Genomic DNA, 22,419 nt, shown 5'->3' on the forward strand with positions numbered 1-22,419 from the left:
TAAAACATGGTAAACATGCATATACATAAGGTAAATCATGAAATATTCTATCATGAATAAACTTAAAAACAATAGATTTCATAATCTGTGAAATCAACTCAACATAAGCATGCAACTCAAATCAGTTAAACATGCTACTCAAATCAAATCATAAAAACATGCTATCATGACTGAAAGCAATAAAAATGGGTTTCATAGTCTATGAAACCACATCCATAAACGCATGCAGTTCTAGTCAAATCATGTCTAGACTCGACTCAACTATAACTCTAGGGATCCCGGTGTGAATAAGACGATCTATCACCTACCCTCCCAATCGGGGTGACTGTACGTCTTATTCCTAGACTTCGGTCTGATCTGTATCGACATCTACAATAAGAGAGTGGATCTTCCCCTAAGCTGCGATATCACCGAACGTCTAGAAGTTTGACTGTTCTGTCAAGACTTCCTATCTTAAATGCAATGAATAACAATCTGTAAACAAAGCATAATCATCTCAAAAGATATGAATATATCATCTATAAACATATCGTAATCATATCATAAAATAAACAACAATAATTCTAGTATGTGATTTTATTGGGAAACTCAAATAGGATCTTATTTGAGTTGTATCTTCCCGAATATCACATGAATTATACCTTTGTCGTCCCTGTCTGACGAAGACGATGACCTGTATTCAAATCTGTCCATATCCACTCTGAAATGACAATATCGAATACATTGTATCAGTGAATAACTCAATACACAATCTGTTCTGATCAATACTCAACTCAGTACATAATCTGATCAATATCTGAACAAGATACAATTCAATTCATATCATTGACATCACCATAAAATCGAAATCACATCTGAATCTGATCAATCTCAATCAATACTGAATCTGATCCATATCAATCCGAATTAGAAATATAGAGAAGTATCATATCATAATATACTACTCAAAGAAATTCTTATACAATTCAATAATCCTTCTCTGTACAATTTTAACGGCATAACGACATGAACTCTTGATACCGGTCACTCTATCAATCATCAATATATTAACCATGCATCAATCTCAACTCAAAATCTTCCTCATAACACATTCCAAGTTCCAAAATCTGAACATGTTCAATCAAGAATATACTGAAAATCATAACAATAGTATACAATATTCGTTCTTCAATCCAATTGTATTTCTAGGGTGCCAATAACTTCAAGAACATATATCTACAAGCATAATACAGTTTCCCCAATATCAATATCTCAAATCATGTAGGAACTGAGTGAAACTTATATCCTCTTGTAGCCCTTGAAGCAAGGAACAAGAATATCTATTCGGTTCTCAGCTGCTGAAAATGAGAAGAATGATTCAGCATGCTTCTATATATATACTACACCACGTGTCATTATAAGAAACAAAGGTGGCTTTCTCGCATGCAGCACCACGGGTGCGCTCATTTCCAGACCGCGGGTGCGCTCATGCTTCGGCATGGTTTTTATTTTTCAAAAATGACGACCGCGGGTGCGGTACATATCAGACCGCGGGTGCGGTCTTGTTCTTACCGCAGGTGCGGTGTGGCTTCGGCCTTTCTTACAAAATTCCATAATTTATGACCGCGGGTGCGGTCATGTTTTGCACCGCGGGTGCGGTCTTGCAAACCCTATTTTCTCATGTCTTTTATTCCCTCATTGCATGTCATGCATTCTCATGTCTTCCGAATCTCACGTTAATGAAGATTGATAATCTTGGTTTATCAATTCTATAATTCTCAGGCATTACATAAACACTAGTTGTCAATCATTACTATTATTTTGTAGTTATACTTGCATTAATATAAAATTCTTAAAAGTCAAACTACGACTCAATATTGTTAAACTAACTTAAATATAAAAAAATAATCTCCTAGAAGGTTGAAATTTGAATCGAGCGATTCACATAAACATTAATTTCCAAATTTTTTAATTCTCAAACTAAATCCTACTTCCCTATCAAAGATTAAGAGATATTTTTTTTTAGAAAACATGCATATGCATATGAATAATAAATTTTCGGTACAGAATCAATGGAATATTAAAAAAGAAAAGTCAAAATATTTTCATATGAATTAAAAATAATTCATGAGGATTAAGGAACAATTGGTAGAATTGGATTACGGGTTTTCTACGTGAAGTTATAAGTTCTATGATAATTTCAAGAAATGACAAAAACTGAGCGTGGTTACGAGGGGCGTACGAAGTCATTTCCTGAAAAACAATGGAAGGCTTACAAAATGATAAGGTCATGAATAAACATCAGACAATAAATTTTAGAGTCATCTCAATCGAGAGTTGATTCAGAATATGTTTTTTTCTGAATATTTTCTCACAGAAGGAAAATTCTAGAATTGACGTATGGTTTGAAGATAATACATCGAGAGCAGTTCAGAATAACTAATGGAATCAAATTCTTGAGTTTCCTGTTGGAATTCACGAGTTCCCAAATCTAAGATTGGGGTTGACATGAATGACTAAGTTTTTTTTTTTTGCAAAAATATAACGTAATCAAATTTTTTCTATCAAAATCCCTACCCGGATTATGAACCTGGAAGCTCTGATACCACTTAAATGTCACTCCCCGAGACCGAGGTTAGTCGACACCGGCGTTGTTCAACAATCATATAATCGCCAAACAACAAGCCTCGTGGTTCAGTATAAACCAAAATCAGGCTATTTCGTAATTAACTTAAAATAATCTTGTCTTACAGCGATAAATTCCAAAACAAAATAAAATGAGTGGAAGTGTTTTACAACTTGAATCAAAACTTAGGAAGAACATAAGCGAGAAATATTCATATCTCGAAACTTCATCACCAACCCCAAAGCATGTCTTATGCGTCCTCGTCTACTTGATCTTCGTTCTTATCTGGGGAGAGATGAAAGGAGTGAGTGTTTTGAGAAACACTGAGCAAGTAGGGGCCGATCGATTACCACAAGTATATATAAAGATAATTTAAAATCCATATTGCAAACAGATTTTCAAAAGTAGTATATCATATCCGATCAGAATCGGAATTGAAATGTGAAACGAGGATTATCAGACAATTCAGAGGAGAGAAAAAAGACTTAAAGGGCCTCTTTCTCAAGACATTCTGGTAGTTTGTACCCAGTATGGAGCCGACCGTCGATCGAGTATAGCATATGAGGGAGTTCGCTTTTATTCTCCCTCAAACTCCAAACAGGTAGCTCGTAGCTACCCCAAGGTTCAACCTCTCCTGAATAGGAATTGAATAAATACCGCCTTCTTGTCGCCTGAAGATTCGTGATACATTCAAGAATTCCTTCAGGTAATCTCGATATTCATTATACGATAATATTACATGTATCTTTACCGATTAACCAATTTCTAAACGCTGGAGTAGATCCTAAAGAGATACCACTTCCGCACGAATTTATCTTGAATCGCGATCTTTTGGCTCAACTTTATCCAAGTTTTGCCGAGGGAGCAACCCCATTTTTCACCTTGAATTGGTCAAAATATGCGGAATTTATTACTTTTCGTGGAGGATTAGATCCAGTAACTGGGGGTCTATGGCTGACCGATATTGCACACCATCATTTAGCTCTTGCAATTCTGTTCCTGATAGCGGGTCACATGTATAGGACCAACTGGGAATAAACGAAAACATTGTTATTCATCTCGTTATCCATGATCAAATTGTTCAACATATGTTATTCTTCTAAGGGGTGAGGCCAGAACATAGTTTTATATATCCACTGATGAGGGCTAGAACACAGTTTTATACCCACAGATGGAGGGCCACACAGAATTTACAAACGTCGTTCTATATCCAACTCGAATCATAACAGCGCACCACAAGATCAAATGTATCAAACAACACTTATTGGGATTTTGAATGAATTCAACGAAATCAAAGAACATCGGAAATCGAAGGAACATATTAGACATCGATCGAGATTTTATGAAATATATATAATAGCATTTTCAGAAATGGTTTGACACACATACAAGCATGTCATGAAATACTTATACAAAGTTTAAGTTACAAAGAAATACATAGCAAAAGCCCACTTACCAAACAAAATAAATGTCAAAACTTTATATATACAAAAACAAAAACTCGATTAGAAAGAAATATATATAACAAAAGCCCAGTTACACTTGGTTCAAATGTACGTTTCGAAGTTAACCGATACTTGGGTAAAACTTGGTCGAACACGGACAACAACTCGATCACGATTTGATTAGTACTTTGACATAAATACAATGGCTCAATGCAGCATGTTCTCTTTGCTTGAAGTGGTCGAGACTTATGAGTTATTTGGGAGGATTTTTGGCATGGTTTTTGTAAGGCCCGAGATTTTATCATTTTAATCCGAGATTATTTAATTTATGAATTTGTAATGTTGAGCCATATCCCATGGTTTTTATGATCTTTATGATTGGAATTGAATTAAAAAGAGTTTCGAGGGCCGAATTGCAAATAGTGAAGAGTTCGGGGGCTAAAGTGCAAATAATGAAATTTGAGTGGGACACTTGTCTACATCATACATATAAAACGTTAAAATCCTTCATTTATTTCAAATCTTCAGCAAGAAACCGAGAGTTCCCTAGAAAGAATTCCTCAAGCTTCATTTGATACTAGAAATTTAATTTTGCAAGTACCAGTGATCCGATTTTGAATCCGAGCATAGTTCTGAAATCCTCTTGTCAAGGGCTACACAATGATGTAAGTTTCATCGATTTCTAACATGATTTGAACTTCATGTATTAGAGGAATTATGATTTGATATATATTTTGTGTTCTGGGAATATTAGACTTTGTAGAATCAAAGTCAGATCGAAGAACAGATTGATTTTGGAATTGTTATGATTTTTCAGATTATATTGATTAAAATTGAACAGATTTGGATTATTGACTGATTTTGGATTGTATTGGATATGTGTTATAGATTGTAATTGATATATGTTGATGTGGTATTGACGGGGATATCGATATTGTTCCGTTATGCCGTTGATTTTGAGTTAGATTCAGATTGATCAGATTCAGTGTTGAATTGGGAATGGAATATTGATTTTATTATTCTCGATATGTCATTTCAGATTGATAGAGACAGTCTTGAATTCAGAACTTCCAATTCGTCAGACCGAGATTACGAAAGAAAGGTATAAGTCAATGTGGTACCGGGAGAACGACTCGAGTATGATATACTTGAGTTTCCCTAAATCACATACTTATTGTTATTGTGTGCATTAATTTTAATTGATATGCTTGTTCTATTGATTTATAGAAAGCATGTATTAGACGAGTATTAGACTAGTAATCTTGTGACATAAGTGCCAGATAGTGGTGGAATCGTCACTGGCACATTGCACATTGTCACAAGATAGTGAATTGGCGAAAGTACCAAAGTCTCTGACGGATAGGTCAAGACACCGGATTTCTGTTTATATCGAAGTGGATAGAATTGGAGTTTCTTCTATTACTGATATTCGATATGGAATGCCAACGTCTGGAAACCGGGATCCCTAGACTAGGATTGAGTCTAGTCTGAGACGTGGAGTCACGAGTCTGAGTGACGATTTTATATTGATTAATTTTTCAGATTTTGATACGCATTACTGATTTCTATTCTATGCTTTTATATTGATTATATGATTGCATGTTCGTTGATTTATAATGGGATGTATATCTCACCGGAGTTATCCGGCTGTTGTCGTGTTTGTATGTGTATATGTCAACAGGTGGGACAGGTTCAGGGTCGAGGAGATGAAGAGAGATCGTGATTAGAGTGGAGACTACGGACTTTGATTAGAGATAGGGTTTAAACACTTGATATGTAGTCATTAAACCTTAGTTTTGAATGATTGTATATAGTACAAGACTTGTACTTTAATACTGATAAGTATGTTAGAAGGTATTCCATTACGTTACGCATTTAATATTGTATTTAAAAAAAAAATTAGACCCTGTTTACTATAATTGATTAAATTGTCCCAATGATGATTAAAAAGATGATTAGCGTCCGGGTCCCTACAGTTTTACACTAAACCAAAGCCTCTATTTATAGCCCTCCAAGGGTAAGGTGAATGGTCACTCCATTCATTGTCATTTATCTATCCTAAATGTCATTTTAATGGTCATGAACCTCCTCTTAACGATACCTATCCATGACCATTAGCCTCGTATTATAAACATTTATTGTTAATCATTAATCTCCTCTTAATTATCATTATTTTTCTTTTAATATAGGTAGTTTAATGGATGACTTATTTTGGTTTAAATTAGTCATTAAAATGGTGTTAAATGGTCAATAACGAGCGGAAAATGATTATTTAAATTTTCAAGATTATGAGTGCATGGAACTAAAAAATGTTGTGCCAAAATGAGCTGAAATTTTCTACGACATGTACATGTTTTCTCGTTGCAAGATTTCGGGTCTCACATCCCTCCCTCCTTATTAGAAGTTTCGCCCTCGAAACTTGAGTTAACTCTATGTAGATATGAAATGATTGATAAATTCAAAATTTAAATCCATGTTGAATGATCCATGGTTCAAGTTCAATTGATTCATGGAAAAATTTAAAATTGAATCCTATAATACGAATATGGTAGATTTTGAAACAAAAGTTGTGAGAGACAGATATATATAGGTAGTTTAATGGATGACTTATTGTGGTTTAATGTGTATATACATATATATATGGTAGATTTTGAAGCAAAAGATGTGAGATACAAATATATATGGTAGATTTTGAAGCAAAAGTTGTGAGATACAAAAATTGAATCATATATATATATACATATATATATATACATATATATATATATATACATATATATATATATATATATATATATATATATATATATATATATATATATATATATATATATATATATATATATATATATATATATATATAGGAGAGTGTCCTTATTCAAAAGACATATGAGAGCTTAATCTAATCAGTAACGTTTCTGTCTCCTAACTCCTCATTAGCCTTTTCTTTGTACATTTAATGGTTGTTGCATATGCTCGAGTTCAATTTGTTTGTTGGCGATATCTGCTAACAAGTGTTGTTTGTTGAGCTCAAGTTGTTGTACATATATAGTTTCCTATTTCATGACGATATGCATTGAACTCTTTTTCAAGTTGATCACAAAACCATTTCTTAGCGTGATAGTGGTTGCACCAAGCTTCGGAGGTGGCAAACGTTTGTTGACTATACTTTTGTGACTCTTACAACTCTTCTTTGTAATCTTAAAGTTGCTTTTCTGCAAATTTCTTGTCGAAAATGAGTTGTCCCACTTCTACTTGAAGGCGATCCCTAGCTTCCTTCAACTCTTCTTTGTCATGAAGTAAACTCGTAATGGTGCCCTTGAGTTGCTTGATTTCGTGCTCGAGGTTGCAAAAGGTCTTGGCTTGGGTCATCATTTTCGATCACGAAGTTGAGCAATCTTTTGTTGGAGGCTAGCTTGAGGGATGGCCCGAAATTATGAGATGATTTAGAGTCTTGGTGTGACTTTCTTCATTCATGATAATGTGTTTATATAGATACTTTAGAGAAGATATATTAACCTTTTTGAGGCCATTAATTGTTATATTAGTAATTAATTGAGTGCTAAACTTTAGGTCTATGAATGTTTTTATATTTCTAAAATAAGAAGCATATAATCACGTGACAATCATGGGATGGAAATTTTCGAAATTTGGGCTAAGGAGGATTCAATTTTTTTTTTAATTCGGGTGAATGTGAAGGCTAAATTATAGTGTTTAAGGTTGTTTTCAAAATTTATAGATAGATAACGACGTTACAAAAATTGAAGGTATGTAAATGATGATGCTTGATTAAAATAAGCATCATTCAATGAAGAATTTTCAAACAATATGTGAAAATTCTAAAATATGGGTATGATTGTATAGGAACAAATAGATGCATAAATAAATTCAAGAAAAAAGACACGATATATAATTCACCCAAAAAATGTATTATATATTTAGTTCTTAATATATAATCCACAGCTTACAAATGAGAACACAAAAAAATTTGAGATGTGAATTGTTCCTTTGTTCAAGAAGAATTTAGATAAATAAAATTAGAAATTAAAGACACAAAATGAAAAGGTCCAATCAATTGCATTAATATTTATGTTATTATTAATTTTATCAAACAAGGATTTAAAATAATTTAAGAACATTTTCTTAAACAAATGAAAATTTTGTTATTTGACATCAAAAATACAATTGTGAATGATGCTTCAAATCAAGAACATATATTTTCAAGTCAAGAATATATAATTATAATTGTACATATATTTGCTTAAATCCTAAATATAATTCCTTAACTCTATTAAAAATTTAGTCATGAGTATAACCTTCTCACTTAACTGTCAATCTAACTTAAACCCGAAAAATCAGGACTTAAAACTTTCTATCTATTATTTAACTAATATAGTTACTATAGTACCAAAATTAATCTATCTTAAATCCGAAAATTAAATTTACTATCGACCATTTAATATAAAGACGAGTCTCGAAATCGAGTTCATATAAATTCCAAAAATCATATCTAAATTTTTTTCAGACCATGTGATGTAAACACTAATTGTCAATCATTACTATTATTTTGTATTAAGACACTTGCACTAATATAAAATTCTTAAAAGTCAAACTACGACCCAATACTGTTAAACTAACTTAATCTAAATTCATTTTATTCAAGTTAACCAGAGTTAATTTTGGTGGGAGATTCATTCCTGCAAGCGATTGGATTAATAGAAATATTTGCAAATTAATTGATTTCGTGATTTGCATATAAATCTAAAGTTTATAAAACTTTAATTACCTTATGGACAAGAAACGTTATATTAATCATTTTTTAGGAATCATTTTTTCTATGGGTGAAGCGTAAAATTCATATTGCATCCTTGTATGAGCTAAATAATATCTAACGATAATGTCTAACCTAAATGATCTGAATCTTGATTATATAAAACTCCCATTTTTATTTCACTTTCAGAAGATTTATGCTTGTGACAAATGATTTTAAAAAAATTATCATATTCTTTTGAATTTTCATAAGGTAACACATGCAATTTTTCGTTTAACGATAGGTAAAACACATCGGTGAATCATGAATCTTGTTGATCACTAGCTAGAAACACAAATTTTGGCATTAAAACTTGAGCATATAGATGTATACGTGATTACAGTCTAAAATCAGCGTTACATGCACCAGAAGAAGTGATCAGCAAAACCAGGATAACAACTGCGGCAAATGATCCAATTAAAGATCCGGTGATGCGTTCGCAGAAGTTCTGGTACTGTTGGCAAACTGCAGACCATTGCGGAAGCATTTCCTGTTTTTGCTAGATACACTATAGCTGTTGCTGCTGAGGCTCCACCAGCAAGCACACCTAGGATTATCTGCAGGACAGATAAGAACAAAGAAAAATATTAAAAATAAAGGGTGAGTAAATGTTCATTCAGAGTTTATTTTGAAATTTATGTAATTAGTTTGCTGTTTTGTTCGTGAGTGCATGTCCCTTGAATTTTGGTGGAAGTTAATTTAATTGTGTCAAGCTTTATTTTCTATAAAATTGAGAGAAAGTAGACAAATTCGTCCAGGAAATTGACCTTAATTTGGTTTTATTAATTAAATAGTCAAAATTTGGTTTCATCCCATAATTTATTATTATTAGTCTTATTTCATCGAAGTGTTAAGTCATACATTACTTGTAATGCCCGAGATTTTATTTCCTGTAATCTGAGATTAATGTGAAATGATTTCTTGATTAATTGATGTGATTATGGACGGAAGGAATTAGACCGGGAAAGACGAGAACAGACGCGAAATATGTGCGAAGGAGACGCCATGCGCGCACATGCGCGAGTTGGTGCGCACACATGCGCGGCTTTGGCAGAATACCTCGTGCATCTGCGCGGCGTGAGGGCACGCATATGCGCGAGGTGTCCAGTAGCCCAGGGGAGTACTCGGCGCATATGCGTGACGTGGACGGGCGCACATGCGCGGGGTAGGCAGAGAGTTTGGCGCACATTTGTAACGCCCCAGATTTGACGACTGTCCTCACTGTACCAAGACGAGTCTTTCCAGCGTGCTTATGTCCTCACTCACACGCACCCTGGGAAACTTCCCAGAAGGTCACCCATCCCAAAATTGCCCCAAGTCAAGCACGCTTAACTTTAGAGTTCTTATGTGATGAGCTACCGGAAAGAAGATGCACCTTCGTGATATGAGTAGTACAATCAAATATTTTAAGCCCTCTTCAACTGTACAGTCTCGGAATCCCTCTCGTTCCCGTGTGGGTCAGTTCATTCATGTTCCCTCCACCTAGAAGCCTACCAGGAGCCGCTCATTGTCCGTGCAACTGATGGCACCGGCGATAACCCCCCGCCCTCTTCGGCCCCGGGCCTCACATGCCCACCAGCTTCCGCTTGGTTCGTCCCCGTACCACACCGTACTAAGAGAGGTCGGCTTTGATACCACTTGAAACGTCCTGCTCGTTTTATTGCTTTAAAAGTACTAGAAATTTTTTTTCAAACACTCAATTCTTGGCCATGTACATTTACCATATGAAAATTTTTTTAAAAAATATTTTGCCCTTTAAAAATAAAACGTCAACCAACTAGCATTTAAAAATCAAGTGAAATAGTCATAAAGTAAAATCGTCTACTGTTTTCCCAAACGTAAAAACCAATAATTTGAAAAGTATAGCCCATACTATCACCTCTCAAAACCACTCATAATCATGATAAAAGTCATAAAACCTTTTAACATAAATCATAACATATATGCGGAAACTAGCGTCGGTCCTCGGGTCATGTGCACCTTCAGTCCAGTCGGATCAACCATCAAGACCTCCATTAGCATTATCATGATAACCTGCATCCATCACACCTAGTGAGTCTAAAGACTAAACACACCATAATCTTTATAACAAATAATACATATAAAACCACATGCAACAGTGAAAAATACTTTTACTTAAAATATCGTTTTCATGAAGATGCATAAACTTTAAACATGAACATTTTCATAAATATTTTCATGATGCATTTCATAAAACTTTTTCCTTTTTCCTCAACGTGACATGACATAAAACATTTTTCATGATCATAAACATTTTCTTTTTCCAGTTTTTTTTCCTTTTCCTTTTCCTTTTATTGAATTCAGATCGTTAATTGTGACTTTCCTGATCATGCTCATGAGGGTCGATGGATCCATCTACATAAAACCACAGTACTGGGCGGCGGGGGACACCAGCAACACTCTCACCGGTCAACCGGGCCCTGGCCTATCATGATTCGAATAGAAATACGATCGTCGGGGCTCCCTCTGGGGCCTTTTCCCATAAATGGGCTCCCTCTGGGGCCTTTTCCCCTCACGATATTCCCATTCTTCCGTTACCACAAAACCGTTACCACATATCCGTTACCACATATTCGCAACGATGGAAACACGATCGTCGGGCTCCCACTAGGACCATAACCCTCACGACGTCGCCACCATTAACGAATTAGTCACAATCACTTCACATCCTTCAACATTTTTCATTTCATTCACATCACTTAGAAAAATCATGAGTAATATTTACATTTTTCATTTTTGAAACCAAGCATGCAACATGTATTTTAAATGTCTTCTTAAATCATAAAAATCATTTAGCCATTTAAAAATCATATTTTAATAATGAACAATTCATAAACATTTAAAAATAATCGTAATTTCATAAAAACAGCATTTAGGGCACTTCCATGACTTTTACTAATTTCTACGTGTAAAAAGACCATTTTACCCCTGAACTCGACATTTTACGTTTTCGACTTTTTCTTGATTTCATGACTCTAACATGTCCCAAATAATTATTTAAACCTACAAGAATTTTCTCATATTTTTATTATCTTAATTCAATGACTTTTAAATTTATCTTTAAATATAACGTTTTAATGCGTTTTAATCCTGAATTAAACCAAGCTTTCGTATAAAATTCCCAAATTAAAAACTTAGACGTATAATAATTATTTAAGCTTAAACCTAATTTTTCATAATTTTATAAGGCATAAAACTAGGCTTTTCAATTAACTCGCTAATTGACGTTTCATGCGGCGATTAAATTTTGAATAAATCCAAACTCCTTATTTTGAGCCCAAATTTTTAACATAGCCTTTTTATTATTTATTCTACCCTTCCATGTCATGAGCCACCCCCCGTGGACCCTTGGATTTAAATTTAGCTTTATTAATTTCGTTTTAACACCTTATCGAACGCACCGAGCTATCTCCTAATTTACCCGAGCCACGCCCGAGCCACCTTGAGCCAAAACCTAGCCAGCCCATCTAGGAACCCCACTGTGCAAGCCCAGCCCCAAAACATGACCCTAACCCGCTCAAACACCTACTGAAACAGACGCCAAAAATCTGCATGTGAGCGTGAGTTAGTGCCTTGAACAAGTGAACTTCTATCTAGTCTAGGACTCCTCCCAACCCTTAACCATCAAGCCCACATGACCCTTACCCTCCCTGGACCACGCCCAGACTCGACCCAAACCAACCCAAGCCCTGAACCCGAGAGCCGAAGCACATAAATCAGAAACACCAGCTGCGCGCATTCCTTGCTGCCTGCGATTCCTCACGTTTCGTTCAACCAGCATCGAGCCCACTACTCCAGCACCTAGCCCGACCCCTGACCATCATCCTAGGACCCTCAGGAACCACCTAGCCCAGCCCCAACTGAGCCCCAGCCCCAGCCCCCTGGAATCTCTCGGCCACCAGAAACTACATCGAGAAGAGCCCCACCCTGCGTAAACTCCTTCTCCAGCCACAATCTCGAATCCTAGCCACCCTAGGACCCTATCTAGGACCTAGCCACATCCCAACCGAGCCCTCCTCAAGCCCTGGTCGAACCCCTAAACCCCATGCAAGACAACCGAAACCTTGCACTTTGACAACCCAACCAAAACCATCGGCCCTCTCTGTACGTATTTCCCTTGGATTCCAGCCTTTAACTTTCATGTTTGTGCAGCGTTTTGGGGTGATTAGGACTCTTAAAACTTGTGTAAATCATCCTTAATTATATCCTAGCCATGACAGCCCCTTTAGCAACCATATAAACATGTTTTTGGATCAAAATTCATGGATTTCATACATGTATGTTTAATATTCCGAAATTAATTCAAAGAATTTCATGTTTTTCATGCACACGATATTTAAAACGATACTATGATGTGATAGATGAGAAAAAAGAGATGTATGGCGTGCCTTTGCGTTTTAAACGCATGATTAAACGTTGACGACGAAGAACGGAGCGAGGAGACGTTGGCTGGGAAGCTACCCCTTGAACTCCAAAAATTCTTCTTCAATTGTGAGTGTGTGCTGTCGTGTATATGAGTGTTTTAGGGGAGAGTTTTTTTTTTCTGAATTTTCAAAGTGGCCGTGAGTTTGTGTGTGCTAGGTAGGGTTTTTAGCATTTTAAATACCAATTAAACTACTAACTAGGCTTAGGCCTATTAAGCCAACAATTTAGGCCCATTAGTTTAATTAGGATTAATTAAAATATTAAAAATAATTTTGCTTAAATAAAATTTGTGAATTTATTAGCCGGGTTGCTAAAAAGTTTGCATTTTAGTTGAAAAACCAACATCGATAAAATTTACGTCCCGACGTATAAAATTACCTCAAAACCCCTTATTTTCAAAAATATAAAAAAAAAACATCAACCATATTTTAAATAATTAAAATGATTATTTAATAAAAACATTTTCTATTTTTCAGCCATCCGTCTCCGTTCCTCGATCGCAACTCGAATAACCTTTTAAAAATACATTTTAATGCGACCATGTAGAAAAATATATTTTAAACATGTAAATATGCACAACATATTTAATTAATGCAATTAAAACATTTAATCAAAATACAAGAGAATTTAATAATTGCATGCATGTGGTTTACGTGGACTTAAAATTTTCGGGGCGTTACATGCGCGGGGTAGGCAGAGAGTTTGGCGCACATGTGCGGCGTGGGTGCACGCATATGCGCGAGAGCTGCCGAGATGCACGCGCCGAGAAATTGAGTCTCGCGCATATGCGCCGATGGTGGCCGCGCATATGCGCGAGACGTGCAGTACGCACAATGCTCCACTTGCCTTATATATATATATATATATATATATATATATATATATATATATATATATATATATATGAATCACCTTTCATTCCTCGAGGAAATGAACGTAAGTCTCCAGGAAAGATTTTAGTTTCTTGTGCTTCAAATTTTAATCGAGTTAAATCCGCCCGTTTTGAATCCGAGTACGACACCAAGTTCCTAGCGACGACAGCTATAACAGGACGTAAGTTTTACTACGTTTCGATATGTCTTGAAATTATGGTATTGCCAGAATCGGATAGAATTCATATATATTGTTCTTACGATATCAGACATTGTATAATCGAAACCGGATCGAAAAACAGATACCGTATAGAATTATTATGATTTTCAGAGTTGAATTGACCGAGATTTGATATCAGATTTGTATTTTTATCGAGTATGAGTTACAGGAATTGATATCTGTTGATTTATATTGCGTGGTATATTTATATGGTACCATTATGCTGTTGAAACCGAATTCTATTAGGTTCTGATTTTATCTGATATTGATTATGATCCGTATTATTATATCTGTGATGTTGAAATTAACGGGGTTATCGGGGTTGTATTATTATGCCGTCGAAACATCAGTGAATTGATATTGATCAGATTCAGTATTGATTGAGATTGTAGTATGGTGTCGTGTTATCGATCAGAATAGGTATTGAATTGAGTTATACATTGATACAGTATATTCGATATTGTTATTGCCAGATTGTTATCGACAGGCAGTGAGAGAAATAAACTCTTTAGCGCTTTAAAATTTTCAATAACTCTCGTATGCTGATTGATAAGAAAAATTGGAGGAGTTTGAAAAAAAAAATCATGAAGATTGAGAAAGGAGTTGATGAAAAGATATATATAATTATATAAAAAAAAAAAGAGGATTGAACGTTGTATGATGTGGTGATTGAAAAACCTAAAAGGGAATGTTGTTGAAGATCGAGAAAAAATATGGGGGAATATGAATGAAAGTACAAGGAAGATGAAAAAAATAGGTGGATGAATGATGAAATTCCATAAGGAAAGGAAGATAAGAGATGAAAGAGTGCGCTGTATGATTAAATTGTTTATTTTCTCTCATTTTGAATCTCCCTACCTTTATTGTAGCCGTGAGCCGTTGCCTGACGTTATAAGCTTAAAAAGACCTATTGATCGGGTCATATTCTTCCAACATTTAGTGGAGAAAGATATGAAAGATAAGCTTATGGAGAGTTTCTTTATATTAAAAAAAAAATCAGAAAATATGAGCATTCCTTGAACTAAAACATCTTTGAGGAATATGAGTTTTGACTTCCACACTACACACGTCTCATTATCTTGATCTTTTCTAGTGAATACTTGAGTTTTAGAGTTGCAACGAAAGTGAATTTTACGATTTTCGAAGTGGATCTTTTGATTGAGTCTGACGGAATTTGGTAGGTTGAAAAGTGTTGATTGTGTCATTTGTTATGGTGAATCATTGAATATTCCTTCATAATATTTTTATTCTTTTGATTTGCTCGAGGACGAACAAAGGCTAAGTGTTGGGGGATTGATAAGCCCAAATCTTGTAGAGATTCTTAGGGATTTTATTTGTGCTTATCCAGATTTTTTATCTCTAATTATGTGCTTAATTGAATTAATAATTGTAGATTTAAATAAAAGATGAAAAATGATTAAATTTGGAAATAAAACATATTTACAAGACTTCAAAAGAAAAAATACTAAAAGAAAGAAAATAAAATATTTTTATTTTATTATCTTGATATTATTGAACTTCTTGATAAAGATGGAGTCTAATCTTTGAAAATAAAATCTACAATTTTATTATTTACAAGGTTTAAGTGGAGATGGGCCTAAAAACAATACAAGGAGAGGCCCATTTAGAAGAATAATAGGGAGAAAAGTGTACAGAGAAGCGCCGTATTCTGCAGAGAAGGAAAGAAGCGCAGAAGATCGCGAAAGAGGGGAGAATAGAAGCTACTGTGAAGTAGTATCAGCGCAGAAGAAGGAAAAGAAGAGAGGAAGACTGAAGATAAAAGCTGGAGGAATTCCTCACACATGCTTCAAATCATAGAGAATTATTTCCTTCTTTCTTAACTATGTTTTCTTCATTGAATTTAAACACTGATTTTGACTTTTATTTTAAGTTTATGGAGTAAACTTTTATAGATTAAGGCCATGATAGGGCCGAGACATATTATTTTTTTGATGTTTTGAGTTTAATTCAATTAGATTATTTATTTTATTCATTGATTGATGTCGTTTATCACGTGTTCTTTTAATCTGGCCAATTAAATTGAATATTTGTTAGTTAATCTAATACTGGAAGGCGATAGATTAATATTTGCTTCACACATCAATCAACACATGGTTAAATTGACTAGAAATCATATTCGATTTCAGTGTGCGCCTTTAGGTTGAAAAATTGGAATTTCACAGCGATTTAATGCGGTTGGATCTAATTAAATTCGGTTGGGAATAATTGGACTGTTAGATTTAATTAGGTTTATTAATTCGAGGAATCGTTTAATAAATAATTTTGGGAATTCCGTCGTGAATTAAATAATTAATTTAATGAATGTGAATTTGACACGTAGATTATAAGTTGTCTCGGTACCGTTGTGCACCTTAGTCGTTTTTAAATAATTTGAATTTTCGTCTAAATTAATAGTTTGAATTATTTTTGCTTTAGTTAATTTATTTAAATCGTGTTATTTTGTTTTGATTAATATATCTCCCATCATTTGAACTTTATTTAGCCTAAATTACGAAAAATAATTCATATTCTAGTAATTAAACATCGATCTCTGTGAGTACGACACCTAGACTCATCTCCAAATACTATTACTTGACCTAGTTGCTTGCTAGAATTATTCCCAATCGAAATCGTCGGTCAAGTTTTTGGCGCCGTTGCCGGAGATTGAATTGTTCAATATTAGGATTGATTATTTTCTTGAGATTAGTTTTTTATTTAATTTTGTTGCGCATATTCGTACGTTTAAAGTTTGTTTATTTATTTTCAGGGATTATCTTACTGTGCATGAGCCGTGTTAGAGGAGAGACAGAATTAGAGCCGTTTGATCCAGATTTTGAGAATACTTTTCGACGGAGACGTAGAGCACAAAGGGAGAAATCCTCAGACTTTGACGTGGAACAACAATTAGAACAAGAGGAGAAAGTTGAAATAGCATGGATTGAAGCAATGGAGAACGAGGAAGATGATCTCACTGTCTATGATCTTACTAGATAAATCACTGGAGGTTATGGTTCTAGCATCACTCGCCCTACTGTGGAAGCAAATAATTTTGAGTTGAAGCCATCTATCATTCAAATGTTACAGTATCAAGTGAGATTTGGAGGATTGCAGACCGAGGATCCTAATGCACATTTGGAGGGATTTCTATCTATCTGTGACACAATCAAATTCAATGGAGTGAGCACGGATGCCATAAGATTGAGACTATTCCCCTTCTCTTTGCATGGTGAAGCAGCAGAATGGCTTAGAGATCTACCAGCTGGTTCTATTACTACATGGAATGGTTTGGTGGAAATGTTCATGAATCAATATTTTCCACCCACCAAGCTAGCACAACTGCGTATGGATATATCATCTTTTCGCCAGAAGGATGGGCAGACATTACATATAGCTTGGGGAAGATTTAGAAAGATGTTGAGGAGGTGTTCTCTTCATCTGTACAAGTTCAGATTTTCTATAACGGAGTAGATCCTTCCGTGCGTTCAATGCTAGATGCAGCAGCCAATGGTAGCTTATACAGGAAAACTCCACGAGTTGAACTTGAAATAATTTCAAATATGGCTGAAAATAGTGCGGGTTGGACAGATATTAAACGAGAAAAGAAGGCTGGAGTTCTTGAAATGATGCGTTGAATGCACTTACTGCTAAGATTGATGGGTTGACCCATCAATTCTCTCAGCTGAAATCAAATCAAGCAAATCAGGTCCAAGGAATATTCATCGAGGAACAACCCATCTTTGATGAAGAAGCAGTGAATTTTTTGGGGAATCAATGGAGACAGCAATCCAATCCATACAGTTTCACATACAATCCAGGATGGAAGAATCACCCTAATTTGTCTTGGAAGAATACGGAGAATTCCCTTAATCCAACACATATTCCTCCACTGTCCATTCCTCAACAAGTGAGACAACAAGGAACCTGCAGCACCTCCAGGATTCAAGCAAGAAGATCAAAGACCAATTTATGAGGATTTTATGATGAAACATGTTGTGGGAATGGAGACGAGACTGCAGAATCCTGACGCTATCTTACGAAGGTTGGATGCTCAAATGGGTCAAATAGCCAATCAATTAGCAAATCGACCCCTTGGAAAACTACCAAGTGATACTGAGAAAAATTCGAAAGGAGTGAATGCACTGAGTACACTGATCAAGGCCGAGTAAGAGGAACCAAAGAGGCAGAATTCTACAGATATGGAGGCAAAGAATGATGGAGGAATGAAACCAAAAATGGAAGATGCTAAGGAACAGAACACTCAGACTACACGGAAGACAGGTAAGAAAGGTAAGGAATTTGATTCTAATGATAATATTGATATTAATACACTTCATTTCCCTCAAAGAGCTAGGCAACTACAATTGGATCAACAATTTTCGAAATTTCTTGAAGTTTTTAAGAAATTGCACATAAATATTCCTTTTGTAGAGGCTTTGGCTCAAATGCCTTCTTATGCTAAATTCTTGAAAGATATTTTGACTAAAAAGAGGAAACTTGTTGATTTTGAAACTGTTAAGCTTTCTGAGGAATGTTCAGCTATTCTGCAAAATAAATTCCTCCTAAGCTTAAGGATCCAGGTAGTTTCTCCATCCTTGCACCATAGGTAATTCTAATTTTAACAAAACATTGTGTGATCTTGGTGCTAGCATAAATCTTATGCCTTATTCATGCTTTGAGAAATTGGGGATTGGAGAAGTTAAACCAACCACTATTTCCCTTCAATTTGCTGATAGGTCTATTAAATATCCTAGAGGGGTTATAGAGAATGTTTTGGTTAAAGTTGATAAATTTATATTTCCAGTTGATTTGTTGTGCTAGACATGGAGGAGGATCGTGAGATCCCCCTTATTTTAGGCCGTCCTTTCTTAGCTACTGGAAGAGCTCTCATAGATGTTCAAAAAAGTGAGTTAGTTTTGAGGTTGAATGATGAGAAGGTAACTTTTAATGTTTTTCGTAGTATGAAATATCCTGGATCTTCTGATTGTTATAGAATAGATGCTATTGATGATATTGTTGAGTGTAGTGTGCAGGATACTTTGATTGAAGACCCACTGGAAAAGCTTTTGGTTAGCCCAAAGTCCACGGAATCCAGCAAAGAAGAAGTGGAGGAATGTATGAAATTTTTAGAGGGATCAAAGCCACTGTCAAGATCGGTGAATTCGAAGATTGGGGAGCTTGGACATATTCCAAAATCACTTGAACCTTCCATAGAAGAACCCCCATTCCTCGAACTCAAACCACTCCCTCCTCATTTAAAATATTTATTTTTGAAGGAAGAAGATAAACTGCCAGTAATTTTTTCTTCTTCCTTGACAGGTGATGAGGAAGATAAGCTCTTGAGAGTGTTGAAGGATCACATATGTGCCATTGGATGGAGCATAGCTGACATCAAGGGAATAAATCCATCCATGTGCATGCACAAAATTTTAATGGAGAAGGAGCACTCTCCCACTACTCAACCTCAAAGGAGATTGAACCCAGCTATGCAAGAGGTCGTCAAAAAGGAGTTAATCAAACTCCTGGATGCAGGTATGATCTTTCCTATATCCGATAGCAAGTGGGTAAGTCCTGTGCATGTTGTTCCTAAGAAAGGGGGAATCACTGTTGTTGAAAATGAAAATAACGAATTAATCCCCACTAGAACTGTGACTGGGTGGCGTGTTTGTATTGATTATCGCAAATTGAATGATGTCACAAGAAATGATCACTTCCCCTTACCTTTTGTTGATCAAATGTTAGAGCGTTTGGTAGGTCATGCTTTCTATTGTTTTTTAGATGGTTATTCTGGATATATGCAAATCCCCATAGACCCCGAAGATCAAGATAAGACCACTTTTACTTGTCCCTATGGTACATTTGCTTATAAAAGAATGCCATTTGGTTTGTGTAGTGCTCCTGCTACTTTTCAACGTTGTATGATGTCGATTTTTCATGATATGGTTGAAAAGTATATTGAGATCTTCATGGATGACTTTTCTGTTTTTGGTTCTTCCTTCGACTCTTGTTTGATTAATTTGTCAAAAGTGCTAAAGAGATGTGAAGAAACGAATCTTGTACTTAACTGGGAGAAATGTCATTTCATGGTAAAGGAAAGAATTGTCCTTGGTCACAAAATTTCTGAAAAAGGTATTGAAGTGGATAGAGCTAAGGTAGAGATTATAGAAAAGCTTCCTCCTCCCACTAATGTCAAAGGAATTCGTAGATTTATTGGGCATGCAGGTTTTTATAGGCGATTTATCAAGGATTTCTCAAGTATTACTAATCCTTTAACTAATTTGCTAATGAAAGATGTTCATTTTGTTTTTTCTGAGGATTGTTTACAAGCTTTTCAGGTATTAAAGCAAAAGTTGACCACCACGCCGATCATTGTTGCACCAGATTGGCATCTACCGTTTGAACTCATGTGTGACGCAAGTGATATTGCTTTAGGGGCTGTTTTGGGGCAAAAGAGAGAAAAATTCTTGCATGTAATCTACTATGCAAGCATGACACTTTCAGGAGCTCAATTGAACTACTCCACCACAGAAAAAGAGTTGCTGGCTGTTGTTTTTTCTTTGGACAAGTTTCGGCCATACCTTGTAGGGAGTAAAGTGATAGTCCACATAGATCATTCAGCTTTGAATATCTCTTAAACAAGAAGGATGCCAAGCCAAGATTGATAAGATGGATCCTTCTACTGCAAGAATTTGACATAGAGATCGTGGATCGCAAGGGGATTGAAAACCAAGTTGTTGATCATCTATCGAGATTGGAGAAGCCCGAGGAAAGTAAGTGTGTAATTAGAGATGAATTCCCTGACGAGAAACTTTATGTCATCTCTAATTTACCATGGTATGCTGATTTTGTCAATTATTTGTCATGCAAGAAAAATAAGTTCTTTTCAGATTTAAAATATTATCTTTGGGAATATCCTCATTTTTTTAGAATTTGTGCAGATGGCATTATTCGTAGGTGTATTCCAGCGGAAGAGGTAAGTTCTATACTTTCTCATTGTCATAGTGGTCCAACTGGAGGACATTTTGGGGCAAGTAAAACTGCTACAAAAATCCTTCAAGCTGGATTCTACTGGCCTACACTGTTCAAGGATGCACACACTTTTGTTTTGAATTGCAATGAATGCCAACGTGTTGGTAATATTTCAAGGAGACACGAAATGCCATTGAATAATATTTTAATATGTGAATTGTTTGATGTGTGGGGAATTGATTTTGATGGGGCCATTTCCAGATTCCTTAAGAAATAAATATATTTTGGTGGCTGTGGATTACGTATCCAAGTGGGTGGAAGCAAGTGCTTGTAGAACCAATGACTCTAAGGTTGTGATCCAATTTTTAAAGAAAAATATTTTTGCAAGATTTGGCACACCTAGAGCCATTATTGGCGATGGGGGAAAACACTTTTGTAATCGTTATTTTGAGTCTCTGTTAACTAAGTATGGGGTCACGCACAAGGTGGCAACACCTTATCATCCTCAAACTAGTGGTCAAGTAGAAGTGTCAAATAGGGAGATTAAGAAAATTTTCTTGAGAAGACCGTTGGATCTTCGAGGAAGGAATGGGCTGGTAAATTGGATGATGCATTATGGGTATATAGAATAGCATTTAAAACCCCTATAGGAACTTCCCCTTTTTGTTTGGTCTATGGAAAATCTTGTCACCTTCCTGTTGAACTAGAGCATAGGGCATTATGGGCTACCAAATTTTTGAACTTTGATGTGCAAGCTACAGGTTATCAGCGTCTTCTACAACTCAATGAGCTGGAGGAATTTCGTCTTAATGCATATGAGAATGCGAAAATCTACAAGGAAAAGACAAAGAAGTGGCATGATGCAAGGATTGTGCAAAGGGAATTTGAGTCTGGACAAAAAGTTTTTCTTTATAACTCTCGTTTGAAACTCATGCCAGGTAAACTTTGTTCCAAATGGTCCGGGCCTTTTACAGTTGCTGAAGTTTTTCCCTTTGGTGTTGTAGAAATCCGTGGAGATTCTAGAAATCCCTTTAAGGTGAATGGACATCGACTGA

General features: G+C 35.4%; 1 pseudogene; it reads right to left on the minus strand.

The window, feature by feature from the left end:
- Positions 1-9,197: 9,197 nt before the first annotated feature.
- LOC140835270 (casparian strip membrane protein 1-like) overlaps positions 9,198-22,419 on the minus strand; it is a 63,287-nt pseudogene continuing 50,065 nt past the window's right edge.

Source organism: Primulina eburnea, chromosome 6, assembly GCF_022965805.1.
Source record: "Primulina eburnea isolate SZY01 chromosome 6, ASM2296580v1, whole genome shotgun sequence".
NCBI classification, from domain to species: domain Eukaryota; kingdom Viridiplantae; phylum Streptophyta; class Magnoliopsida; order Lamiales; family Gesneriaceae; genus Primulina; species Primulina eburnea.